The following is a 14,042-nucleotide window of genomic DNA, read 5'->3' as shown; positions in this document are numbered from 1 at the left end:
ACATACAGATGCTACCAATACAAAACCAAACACACACACAAATAGCTTCTCCACAACAGAACTCCCACCCAAACTCCCCTATTTACAGCTCTGTTTGCTAGCTCCTGTACCGCTGCAGCTGTCTGTGTCGCTGCCTGACTGGCTGCTCCCTTTATAGGACCCCTCGTCAGTGAAGCCCCGCCCCCTAATCAGGGCTCAGCTTCTCTCCCAGCACAAAGCCCCTCCAAGCCTCTACACATACAGATACCACCAACACAAAACCAAACACACACACAAATATCTTCTCCTCCAACAGAACTCCCACTCAAACTCCCCTGTTTACAGCTCTGTTTGCTAGCTCCTGTGCTGCTGCCTGACTGGCTGCTACCTTTATAGGACCCCTAGTCAGTGAAGCCCCGCCCCCTAATCAGGGCTCAGCTTCGCTCCCACCACAAAGACCCTCCAAGCCTCTAAACATACAGATACTGCCAATACAATTCCAAACACACACACAAATGCCTTCTCCTCCAACAGAAGTCCCACTCAAACTCCCCTGTTTACAGCTCTGTTTGCTAGCTCCTGTACCGCTGCAGCTGTCTGTGTTGCTGCCTGACTGGCTGCTCCCTTTATAGGAACCCTCGTCAGTGAAGCCCCGCCCCCTAATCAGGGCTCAGCTTCTCTCCCAGCACAAAGCCCCTACACATACAGATGCTACCAATACAAAACCAAACACACACAAATACCTTCTCCTCCAATAGAACTCCCACTCAAACTCCCCTGTTTACAGCTCTGTTTGCTAGCTCCTGTGCTGCTGCCTGACTGGCTGCTACCTTTATAGGAACCCTACTCAGTGAAGCCCCGCCCCCTAATCAGGGCTCAGCTTCGTTCCCAGCACAAAGCCCCTCCAAGCCTCTAAACATACAGATACTGCCAATACAATACCAAACACACACACAAATACCTTCTCCTCCAACAGAAGTCCCACTCAAACTCCCGTGTTTACACCTCTCTTTGCTAGCTCCTGTACCGCTGCAGCTGTCTGTGCCGCTGCCTGACTGGCTGCTGCCTTTATAGGACCCCCAGTCAGTGAAGCCCCGCCCCCTAATCAGGGCTCAGCTTCTCTCCCAGCACAAAGCCCCTACACATACAGATACGACCAATACAAAACCAAGCACACAAAAATGCCTTCTCCTCCAACAGAATTCCCACTCAAACTCCCCTGTTTACAGCTCTGTTTGCTAGATCCTGTGCCGCTGCAGCTGTCTGTGCCGCTGCCTGACTGGCTGCTACCTTTATAGGACCCCTAGTCAGTGAAGCCCCGCTCCCTAATCAGGGCTCAGCTTTTCTCCCAGCACAAAGCCCCTCCAAGCCTCGACACATACAGATACTACCAATACGAAACCAAACACACACATATACCTTCTCCTCCAACAGAACTCCCACTCAAACTCCCGTGTTTACAGCACTGTTTGCTAGCTGCTGTGCCGCTGCCTGACTGGCTGCTACCTTTATAGGACGCCTAGTCAGTGAAGCCCCGCCCCCTTATCAGGGCTCAGCTTCTCTCCCAGCACAAAGCCTCTACACATACAGATACTACCAATACAAAACCAAACACACACAAACACTTTCTCCTCCAACAGAACTCCCACTCAAACTCCCCTGTTTACAGCTCTGTTTGCTAGCTCCTGTACCGCTGCAGCTGTCTGTGTCGCTGCCTGACTGGCTGCTCCCTTTATAGGACCCCTCGTCAGTGAAGCCCCGCCCCCTAATCAGGGCTCAGCTTCTCTCCCAGCACAAAGCCCCTCCAAGCCTCTACACATACAGATACCACCAACATAAAACCAAACACACACAAATACCTTCTCCTCCAACAGAACTCCCACTCAAACTCCCCTGTTTACAGCTCTGTTTGCTAGCCCCTGTATCGCTGCAGCTGTTTGTCCAGCTGCCTGACTGGCTGCTCCCTTTATAGGACCCCTAGTCAGTGAAGCCCCGCCCCCAATCAGGGCTCAGCTTCTCTCCCAGCACAAAGCCCCTACACATACAGATACCACCAATACAAAACCAAACACACACAAATACCTTCTCCTCCAACAGAACTCCCATTCAAACTCCCCTCTTTACAGCTCTATTTGCTAGCTCCAGTGCCGCTGCAGATGTCTGTGCCGCTGCCTGACTGGCTGCTCCCTTTATAGGACCCCTCGTCAGTGAAGCCACGCCCCCTAATCAGGGCTCAGCTTCTCTCCCAGCACAAAGCCCCTCCAAGCCTATACACATACAGATACCACCAATACAAAACCAAACACACACAGAAATACCTTCTCCTCAAAGAGAACTCCCACTCAAACTCCCCTGTTTACAGCTCTATTTGCTAGCTCCAGTGCCGCTGCAGATGTCTGTGCCGCTGCCTGACTGGCTGCTACCTTTATAGGACCCCTAGTCAGGGAAGCCCCGCCCCCTAATCAGGGCTCAGCTTCTCTCCCAGCACAAAGCCCCTCCAAGCCCCTACACATACAAATACTACCAATACAAAACCAGACACACACAAATACCTTCTCCTCCAACAGAACTCCCACTCAAACTCGCCTGTTTACAGCTCTGTTTGCTAGCTCCTGTGCCGCTGCAGCTGTCTGTGCCGCTGCCTTACTGGCTGCTACCTTTATAGGACCCCTAGTCAGTGAAGCCCCGCCCCCTAATCAGGGGTCAGCTTTTCTCCCAGCACAAAGCCCCTCCAAGCCTCTACACATACAGATACTACCAATACGAAACCAAACACACACATATACCTTCTCCTCCAACAGAACTCCCACTCAAACTCCCGTGGTTACAGCACTGTTTGCTAGCTGCTGTGCCGCTGCCTGACTGGCTGCTACCTTTATAGGACGCCTAGTCAGTGAAGCCCCGCCCCCTTATCAGGGCTCAGCTTCTCTCCCAGCACAAAGCCTCTACACATAGAGATACTACCAATACAAAACCAAACACACACAAACACGTTCTCCTCCAACAGAACTCCCACTCAAACTCCCCTGTTTACAGCTCTGTTTGCTAGCTCCTGTACCGCTGCAGCTGTCTGTGTCGCTGCCTGACTGGCTGCTCCCTTTATAGGACCCCTCGTCAGTGAAGCCCCGCCCCCCAATCAGGGCTCAGCTTCTCTCCCAGCACAAAGCCCCTACACATACAGATGCTACCAATAGAAAACCAAACACACACACAAATGCCTTCTCCTCCAACAGAACTCCCACTCAGACTCCCCTGTTTACAGCTCTGTTTGCTAGCTCCTGTGCCGCTGCCTGACTGGCTGCTACCTTTATAGGACCCCTCGTCAGTGAAGCCCCGCCCCCCAATCAGGGCTCAGCTTCTCTCCCAGCACAAAGCCCCTACACATACAGATGCTACCAATAGAAAACCAAACACACACACAAATGCCTTCTCCTCCAACAGAACTCCCACTCAAAGTCCCCTATTTACAGCTCTGTTTGCTAGCTCCTGTACCGCTGCAGCTGTCTGTGTTGCTGCCTGACTGGCTGCTCCCTTTATAGGACCCCTCGTCAGTGAAGCCCCGCCCCCTAATCAGGGCTCAGCTTCTCTCCCAGCACAACGCCCCTCCAAGCCTCTACACATACAGATACCACCAATACAAAACCAAACACACACACAAATAGCTTCTCCTCCAACAGAACTCCCACTCAAAGTCCCCTGTTTACATCTCTCTTTGCTAGCTCCTGTGCCACTGCAGCTGTCTGTGCCGCTGCCTGACTGGCTGCTGCCTTTATAGGACCCGTAGTCAGTGAAGCCCCGCCCCCTAATCAGGGCTCAGCTTCTCTCCCAGCACAAAGCCCCTACACATACAGATACCACCAACATAAAACCAAACACACACAAATACCTTCTCCTCCAACAGAACTCCCACTCAAACTCCCCTGTTTACAGCTCTGTTTGCTAGCCCCTGTATCGCTGCAGCTGTCTGTCCAGCTGCCTGACTGGCTGCTCCCTTTATAGGACCCCTAGTCAGTGAAGCCCCGCCCCCAATCAGGGCTCAGCTTCTCTCCCAGCACAAAGCCCCTACACATACAGATACCACCAATACAAAACCAAACACACACAAATACCTTCTCCTCCAACAGAACTCCCACTCAAACTCCCCTCTTTACAGCTCTATTTGCCAGCTCCAGTGCCGCTGCAGATGTCTGTGCCGCTGCCTGACTGGCTGCTCCCTTTATAGGACCCCTCGTCAGTGAAGCCACGCCCCCTAATCAGGGCTCAGCTTCTCTCCCAGCACAAAGCCCCTCCAAGCCTATACACATACAGATACCACCAATACAAAACCAAAAACACACAGAAATACCTTCTCCTCAAAGAGAACTCCCACTCAAACTCCCCTGTTTACAGCTCTATTTGCTAGCTCCAGTGCCGCTGCAGATGTCTGTGCCGCTGCCTGACTGGCTGCTACCTTTATAGGACCCCTAGTCAGGGAAGCCCCGCCCCCTAATCAGGGCTCAGCTTCTCTCCCAGCACAAAGCCCCTCCAAGCCTCTACACATACAAATACTTCCAATACAAAACCAGACACACACAAACACCTTCTCCTCCAACAGAACTCCCACTCAAACTCCCCTGTTTACAGCTCTGTTTGCTAGCTCCTGTACCGCTGCAGCTGTCTGTGTCGCTGCCTGACTGGCTGCTCCCTTTATAGGACCCCTCGTCAGTGAAGCCCCGCCCCCCAATCAGGGCTCAGCTTCTCTCCCAGCACAAAGCCCCTACACATACAGATGCTACCAATAGAAAACCAAACACACACACAAATGCCTTCTCCTTCAACAGAACTCCCACTCAGACTCCCCTGTTTACAGCTCTGTTTGCTAGCTCCTGTGCCGCTGCCTGACTGGCTGCTACCTTTATAGGACCCCTAGTCAGTGAAGCCCCGCCCCCTAATCAGGGCTCAGCTTCGCTCCCAGCACAAAGCCCCTCCAAGCCTCTACACATACAGATACTACCAATACAAAACCAAACACACACACAAATAGCTTCTCCTCCAACAGAACTCCCACTCAAAGTCCCCTATTTACAGCTCTGTTTGCTAGCTCCTGTACCGCTGCAGCTGTCTGTGTTGCTGCCTGACTGGCTGCTCCCTTTATAGGACCCCTCGTCAGTGAAGCCCCGCCCCCTAATCAGGGCTCAGCTTCTCTCCCAGCACAAAGCCCCTCCAAGCCTCTACACATACAGATACCACCAACACAAAACCAAACACACACACAAATACCTTCTCCTCCAACAGAACTCCCACTCAAACTCCCCTGTTTACAGCTCTCTTTGCTAGCTCCTGTGCCACTGCAGCTGTCTGTGCCGCTGCCTGACTGGCTGCTGCCTTTATAGAACCCCTAGTCAGTGAATCCCCGCCCCCTAATCAGGGCTCAGCTTCTCTCCCAGCACAAAGCCCCTACACATACAGATAACACCAACACAAAACCAAACACACAAATACCTTCTCCTCGAACAGAACTCCCATTCAAACTCCCCTGTTTACAGCTCTCTTTGCTAGCTCCTGTACCGCTGCAGCTGTCTGTGCAGCTGCCTGACTGGCTGCTCCCTTTATAGGACCCCTAGTCAGTGAAGCCCCGCCCCCTAATCAGGGCTCAGCTTCTCTCCCAGCACAAAGCCTCTAAACATACAGATACTGCCAATACAAAACCAAACACACACAAATGCCTTCTCCTCCAACAGAACTCCCTCTCAAACTCCCCTGTTTACAGCTCTGTTTGCTAGCTCCAGTGCCGCTGCAGCTGTCTGTGCCGCTGCCTGACTGGCTGCTACCTTTATAGGACCCCTAGTCAGTGAAGCCCCGCCCCCTAATCAGGGCTCAGCTTCTCTCCCAGCACAAAGCCCCTCCAAGCCTCTACACATACAGATACTACCAATACAAAACCAAACACACACACAAATGCCTTCTCCTCCAACAGAACTCCCTCTCAAACTCCCCTGTTTACAGCTCAGTTTGCAAGCTCCTGTGCCACTGCAGCTGTCTGTGCCGCTGCCTGACTGGCTGCTACCTTTATAGGACCCCTGGTCAGTGAAGCCCTGCACACTAATCAGGCCTCAGCTTCTCTCCCAGCAAAAAGCCCCTACACATACAGATACCACCAATACAGAACCAAACACACACAAATACCTTCTCCTCCAACAGAACTCACACTCATACTCCCCTGTTTACAGCTCTGTTTGCTAGCTCCTGTGCCGCTGCCTGACTGGCTGCTACCTTTCTAGGACCCCTAGTCAGTGAAGCCCCGCCCCCTAATCAGGGCTCAGCTTTTCTCCCCGCACAAAGACCCTACACATACAGATACTACCAATACAAAACCAAACACACACAAATACCTTCTCTTCCAACAGAACTCCCACTCAAACTCCCCTGTTTACAGCTCTGTTTGCTAGCTCCTGTGCCGCTGCCTGACTGGCTGCTACCTTTATAGGACCCCTAGTCAGTGAAGCCCCGCCCCCTAATCAGGGCTCAGCTTCGCTCCCAGCACAAAGACCCTCCAAGCCTCTAACCATACAGATACTGCCAATACAATTCCAAACACACACACAAATACCTTCTCCTCCAACAGAAGTCCCACTCAAACTCCCCTGTTTACAGCTCTGTTTGCTAGCTCCTGTGCCGCTGCCTGACTGGCTGCTACCTTTCTAGGACCCCTAGTCAGTGAAGCCCCGCCCCCTAATCAGGGCTCAGCTTTTCTCCCAGCACAAAGACCCTACACATACAGATACTACCAATACAAAACCAAACACACACAAATACCTTCTCTTCCAACAGAACTCCCACTCAAACTCCCCTGTTTACAGCTCTGTTTGCTAGCTCCTGTACCACTGCAGCTTTCTGTGTCGCTGCCTGACTGGCTGCTCCCTTTATAGGACCCCTCGTCAGTGAAGCCCCGCCCCCTAATCAGGGCTCAGCTTTTCTCCCAGCACAAAGCCCCTCCAAGCCTCTACACATACAGATACCAACAATACAAAACCAAACACACACACAAATACCTTCTCCTCCAACAGAACTCCCACTCAAACTCCCCTGTTTACAGCTCTCTTTGCTAGCTCCTGTGCCACTGCAGCTGTCTGTGCCGCTGCCTGACTGGCTGCTGCCTTTATAGGACCCCTAGTCAGTGAAGCCCCGCCCCCTAATCAGGGCTCAGCTTCTCTCTCAGCACAAAGCCCCTACACATACAGATACCACCAATACAAAACCAAACACACACAAATACCTTCTCCTCCAACAGAACTCCCACTCAAACTCCCCTCTTTACAGCTCTATTTGCTAGCTCCAGTGCCGCTGCAGATGTCTGTGCCGCTGCCTGACTGGCTGCTCCCTTTATAGGACCCCTCGTCAGTGAAGCCACGCCCCCTAATCAGGGCTCAGCTTCTCTCCCAGCACAAAGCCCCTCCAAGCCTATACACATACAGATACCACCAATACAAAACCAAACACACACAGAAATACCTTCTCCTCAAAGAGAACTCCCACTCAAACTCCCCTGTTTACAGCTCTATTTGCTAGCTCCAGTGCCGCTGCAGATGTCTGTGCCGCTGCCTGACTGGCTGCTACCTTTATAGGACCCCTAGTCAGGGAAGCCCCGCCCCCTAATCAGGGCTCAGCTTCTCTCCCAGCACAAAGCCCCTCCAAGCCCCTACACATACAAATACTACCAATACAAAACCAGACACACACAAATACCTTCTCCTCCAACAGAACTCCCACTCAAACTCCCCTGTTTACAGCTCTGTTTGCTAGCTCCTGTGCCGCTGCAGCTGTCTGTGCCGCTGCCTTACTGGCTGCTACCTTTATAGGACCCCTAGTCAGTGAAGCCCCGCCCCCTAATCAGGGGTCAGCTTTTCTCCCAGCACAAAGCCCCTCCAAGCCTCTACACATACAGATACCACCAACATAAAACCAAACACACACAAATACCTTCTCCTCCAACAGAACTCCCACTCAAACTCCCCTGTTTACAGCTCTGTTTGCTAGCTCCTGTGCCGCTGCAGCTGTCTGTGCCGCTGCCTTACTGGCTGCTACCTTTATAGGACCCCTAGTCAGTGAAGCCCCGCCCCCCAATCAGGGCTCAGCTTCTCTCCCAGCACAAAGCCCCTACACATACAGATGCTACCAATAGAAAACCAAACACACACACAAATGCCTTCTCCTCCAACAGAACTCCCACTCAGACTCCCCTGTTTACAGCTCTGTTTGCTAGCTCCTGTGCCGCTGCCTGACTGGCTGCTACCTTTATAGGACCCCTAGTCAGTGAAGCCCCGCCCCCTAATCAGGGCTCAGCTTCGCTCCCAGCACAAAGCCCCTCCAAGCCTCTACACATACAGATACTACCAATACAAAACCAAACACACACACAAATACCTTCTCCTCCAACAGAACTCCCATTCAAACTCCCCTGTTTACAGCTCTCTTTGCTAGCTCCTGTACCGCTGCAGCTGTCTGTGCAGCTGCCTGACTGGCTGCTCCCTTTATAGGACCCCTAGTCAGTGAAGCCCCGCCCCCTAATCAGGGCTCAGCTTCTCTCCCAGCAAAAAGCCCCTACACATACAGATACCACCAATACAGAACCAAACACACACAAATACCTTCTCCTCCAACAGAACTCCCACTCATACTCCCCTGTTTACAGCTCTGTTTGCTAGCTCCTGTGCCGCTGCCTGACTGGCTGCTACCTTTCTAGGACCCCTAGTCAGTGAAGCCCCGCGCCCTAATCAGGGCTCAGCTTTTCTCCCCGCACAAAGACCCTACACATACAGATACTACCAATACAAAACCAAACACACACAAATACCTTCTCTTCCAACAGAACTCCCACTCAAACTCCCCTGTTTACAGCTCTGTTTGCTAGCTCCTGTGCCGCTGCCTGACTGGCTGCTACCTTTATAGGACCCCTAGTCAGTGAAGCCCCGCCCCCTAATCAGGGCTCAGCTTCGCTCCCAGCACAAAGCCCCTCCAAGCCTCTACACATACAGATACCAACAATACAAAACCAAACACACACACAAATACCTTCTCCTCCAACAGAACTCCCACTCAAACTCCCCTGTTTACAGCTCTCTTTGCTAGCTCCTGTGCCACTGCAGCTGTCTGTGCCGCTGCCTGACTGGCTGCTGCCTTTATAGGACCCCTAGTCAGTGAAGCCCCGCCCCCTAATCAGGGCTCAGCTTCTCTCCCAGCACAAAGCCCCTACACATACAGATGCTACCAATACAAAACCAAACACACACACAAATGCCTTCTCCTCCAACAGAACTCCCACTCAGACTCCCCTGTTTACAGCTCTCTTTGCTAGCTCCTGTGCCGCTGCCTGACTGGCTGCTACCTTTATAGGACCCCTAGTCAGTGAAGCCCCGCCCCCTAATCAGGGCTCAGCTTCTCTCCCAGCACAAAGCCCCTCCAAGCCTCTACACATACAGATACCACCAACACAAAACCAAAGACACACACAAATACCTTCTCCTCCAACAGAACTCCCACTCAAACTCCCCTGTTTACAGCTCTGTTTGCTAGCTCCAGTGCCGCTGCAGCTGTCTGTGCCGCTGCCTGACTGGCTGCTACCTTTATAGGACCCCTAGTCAGTGAAGCCCCGCCCCCTAATCAGGGCTCAGCTTCTCTCCCAGCACAAAGCCCCTCCAAGCCTCTACACATACAGATACTACCAATACAAAACCAAACAAACACAAATACCTTCTCCTCCAACAGAACTCCCACTCAAACTCCCCTGTTTACAGCTCAGTTTGCAAGCTCCTGTGCAACTGCAGCTGTCTGTGCCGCTGCCTGACTGGCTGCTACCTTTATAGGACCCCTGGTCAGTGAAGCCCTGCACGCTAATCAGGGCTCAGCTTCTCTCCCAGCAAAAAGCCCCTACACATACAGATACCACCAATACAAAACCAAACACACACAAATACCTTCTCCTCCAACACAACTCCCACTCATACTCCCCTGTTTACAGCTCTGTTTGCTAGCTCCTGTGCCGCTGCCTGACTGGCTGCTACCTTCCTAGGACCCCTAGTCAGTGAAGCCCCGCCCCCTAATCAGGGCTCAGCTTTTCTCCCAGCTTAAAGACCCTACACATACAGATACTACCAATACAAAACCAAACACACACAAATACCTTCTCTTCCAACAGAACTCCCACTCAAACTCCCCTGTTTACAGCTCTGTTTGCTAGCTCCTGTGCCGCTGCCTGACTGGCTGCTACCTTTATAGGACCCCTAGTCAGTGAAGCCCCGCCCCCTAATCAGGGCTCAGCTTCGCTCCCAGCACAAAGCCCCTCCAAGCCTCTACACATACAGATACTACCAATACAAAACCAAAAACACACACAAATACCTTCTCCTCCAACAGAACTCCCACTCAAACTCCCCTGTTTACAGCTCTGTTTGCTAGCTCCTGTACCGCTGCAGCTTTCTGTGTCGCTGCCTGACTGGCTGCTCCCTTTATAGGACCCCTCGTCAGTGAAGCCCCGCCCCCTAATCAGGGCTCAGGTTTTCTCCCAGCACAAAGCCCCTCCAAGCCTCTACACATACAGATACCAACAATACAAAACCAAACACACACACAAATACCTTCTCCCCCAACAGAACTCCCACTCAAACTCCCCTGTTTACAGCCTTCTTTGCTAGCTCCTGTGCCACTGCAGCTGTCTGTGCCGCTGCCTGACTGGCTGCTGCCTTTATAGGACCCCTAGTCAGTGAAGCCCCGCCCCCTAATCAGGGCTCAGCTTCTCTCTCAGCACAAAGCCCCTACACATACAGATACCACCAACACAAAACCAAACACACACAAATACCCTCTCCTCCAACAGAACTCCCACTCAAACTCCCCTGTTTACAGCTCTGTTTGCTAGCTCCTGTGCCGCTGCAGCTGTCCGTGCCGCCGCCTGACTGGCTGCTCCCTTTATAGGACCCCTAGTCAGTGAAGCCCCGCCCTCTAATCAGGGCTCAGCTTCTCTCCCAGCACAAAGCCCCTACACATACAGATGCTACCAATACAAAACCAAACACACACACAAATGCCTTCTCCTCCAACAGAACTCCCACTCAGACTCCCCTGTTTACAGCTCTGTTTGCTAGCTCCTGTGCCGCTGCCTGACTGGCTGCTACCTTTATAGGACCCCTAGTCAGTGAAGCCCCGCCCCCTAATCAGGGCTCAGCTTCGCTCCCAGCACAAAGACCCTCCAAGCCTCTAACCATACAGATACTGCCAATACAATTCCAAACACACACACAAATACCTTCTCCTCCAACAGAAGTCCCACTCAAACTCCCCTGTTTACAGCTCTCTTTGCTAGCTCCTGTGCCGCTGCCTGACTGGCTGCTACCTTTATAGGACCCCTAGTCAGTGAAGCCCCGCCCCCTAATCAGGGCTCAGCTTCTCTCCCAGCACAAAGCCCCTCCAAGCCTCTGCACATACAGATACCACCAACACAAAACCAAACACACACACAAATACCTTCTCCTCCAACAGAACTCCCACTCCAACTCCCCTGTTTACAGCTCTGTTTGCTAGCTCCTGTGCTGCTGCCTGACTGGCTGCTACCTTTATAGGACCCCTAGTCAGTGAAGCCCCGCCCCCTAATCAGGGCTCAGCTTCGCTCCCAGCACAAAGACCCTCCAAGCCTCTAAACATACAGATACTGCCAATACAATTCCAAACACACACACAAATACCTTCTCCTCCAACAGAACTCCCTCTCAAACTCCCCTGTTTACAGCTCTGTTTGCTAGCTCCAGTGCCGCTGCAGCTGTCTGTGCCGCTGCCTGACTGGCTGCTACCTTTATAGGACCCCTAGTCAGTGAAGCCCCGCCCCCTAATCAGGGCTCAGCTTCTCTCCCAGCACAAAGCCCCTCCAAGCCTCTACACATACAGATACTACCAATACAAAACCAAACAAACACAAATACCTTCTCCTCCAACAGAACTCCCACTCAAACTCCCCTGTTTACAGCTCAGTTTGCAAGCTCCTGTGCCACTGCAGCTGTCTGTGCCGCTGCCTGACTGGCTGCTACCTTTATAGGACCCCTGGTCAGTGAAGCCCTGCACGCTAATCAGGGCTCAGCTTCTCTCCCAGCAAAAAGCCCCTACACATACAGATACCACCAATACAGAACCAAACACACACAAATACGTTCTCCTCCAACACAACTCCCACTCATACTCCCCTGTTTACAGCTCTGTTTGCTAGCTCCTGTGCCGCTGCCTGACTGGCTTCTACCTTCCTAGGACCCCTAGTCAGTGAAGCCCCGCCCCCTAATCAGGGCTCAGCTTTTCTCCCAGCATAAAGACCCTACACATACAAATACTACCAATACAAAACCAAACACACACAAATACCTTCTCTTCCAACAGAACTCCCACTCAAACTCCCCTGTTTACAGCTCTGTTTGCTAGCTCCTGTGCCGCTGCCTGACTGGCTGCTACCTTTCTAGGACCCCTAGTCAGTGAAGCCCCGCCCCCTAATCAGGGCTCAGCTTTTCTCCCAGCACAAAGCCCCTCCAAGCCTCTACACATACAGATACCAACAATACAAAACCAAACACACACACAAATACCTTCTCCTCCAACAGAACTCCCACTCAAACTCCCCTGTTTACAGCTTTCTTTGCTAGCTCCTGTGCCACTGCAGCTGTCTGTGCCGCTGCCTGACTGGCTGCTGCCTTTATAGGACCCCTAGTCAGTGAAGCCCCGCCCCCTAATCAGGGCTCAGCTTCTCTCTCAGCACAAAGCCCCTACACATACAGATACCACCAACACAAAACCAAACACACACAAATACCTTCTCCTCCAACAGAACTCCCACTCAAACTCCCCTGTTTACAGCTCTGTTTGCTAGCTCCTGTGCCGCTGCCTGACTGGCTGCTCCCTTTATAGGACCCCTAGTCAGTGAAGCCCCGCCCCCTAATCAGGGCTCAGCTTCTCTCCCAGCACAAAGCCCCTACACATACAGATGCTACCAATACAAAACCAAACACACACAAATGCCTTCTCCTCCAACAGAACTCCCACTCAAACTCCCCTGTATACAGCTCTGTTTGCTAGCCCCTGTATCGCTGCAGCTGTCTGTCCAGCTGCCTGACTGGCTGCTCCCTTTATAGGACCCCTAGTCAGTGAAGCCCCGCCCCCTAATCAGGGCTCAGCTTCTCTCCCAGCACAAAGCCCCTACACATACAGATACCACCAATACAAAACCAAACACACACAAATACCTTCTCCTCCAACAGAACTCCCACTCAAACTCCCCTGTTTACAGCTCTGTTTGCTAGCTCCTGTGCCCCTGCAGCTGTCTGTGACGCTGCCTGACTGGCTGCTACAATCATAGGACCACTAGTCAGCGAAGCCCCGTCCCCTAATAAGGGCTCAGCTTCTCTCCCAGCACAAAGCTCCTCCAAGCCTCTACAAATACAGATACCACCAATACAAAACCAAACACACACACAAATACCTTCTCCTCAAACAGAACTCCCACTCAAACTCCCCTGTTTACAGCTCTATTTGCTAGCTCCAGTGCCGCTGCAGCTGTCTGTGCCGCTGCCTGACTGGCTGGTACCTTTATAGGACCCCTAGTCAGGGAAGCCCCGCCCGCTAATCAGGGCTCAGCTTTTCTCCCAGCACAAAGACCCTACACATACAGATACTACCAATACAAAACCAAACACACACAAATACCTTCTCTTCCAACAGAACTCCCACTCAAACTCCCCTGTTTACAGCTCTGTTTGCTAGCTCCTGTACCGCTGCAGCTTTCTGTGTCGCTGCCTGACTGGCTGCTCCCTTTATAGGACCCCTCGTCAGTGAAGCCCCGCCCCCTAATCAGGGCTCAGCTTTTCTCCCAGCACAAAGCCCCTCCAAGCCTCTACACATACAGATACCAACAATACAAAACCAAACACAAACACAAATACCTTCTCCTCCAACAGAACTCCCACTCAAACTCCCCTGTTTACAGCTCTGTTTGCTAGCTCCTGTGCCGCTCCCTGACTGGCTCCTACCTTTATAGGACCCCTAGTCAGTGAAGC

This window comes from Lepidochelys kempii, chromosome 16, assembly GCF_965140265.1.
Source record: "Lepidochelys kempii isolate rLepKem1 chromosome 16, rLepKem1.hap2, whole genome shotgun sequence".
NCBI lineage: Eukaryota > Metazoa > Chordata > Testudines > Cheloniidae > Lepidochelys > Lepidochelys kempii.
Note: the sequence above shows the minus strand (reverse complement) of the source record.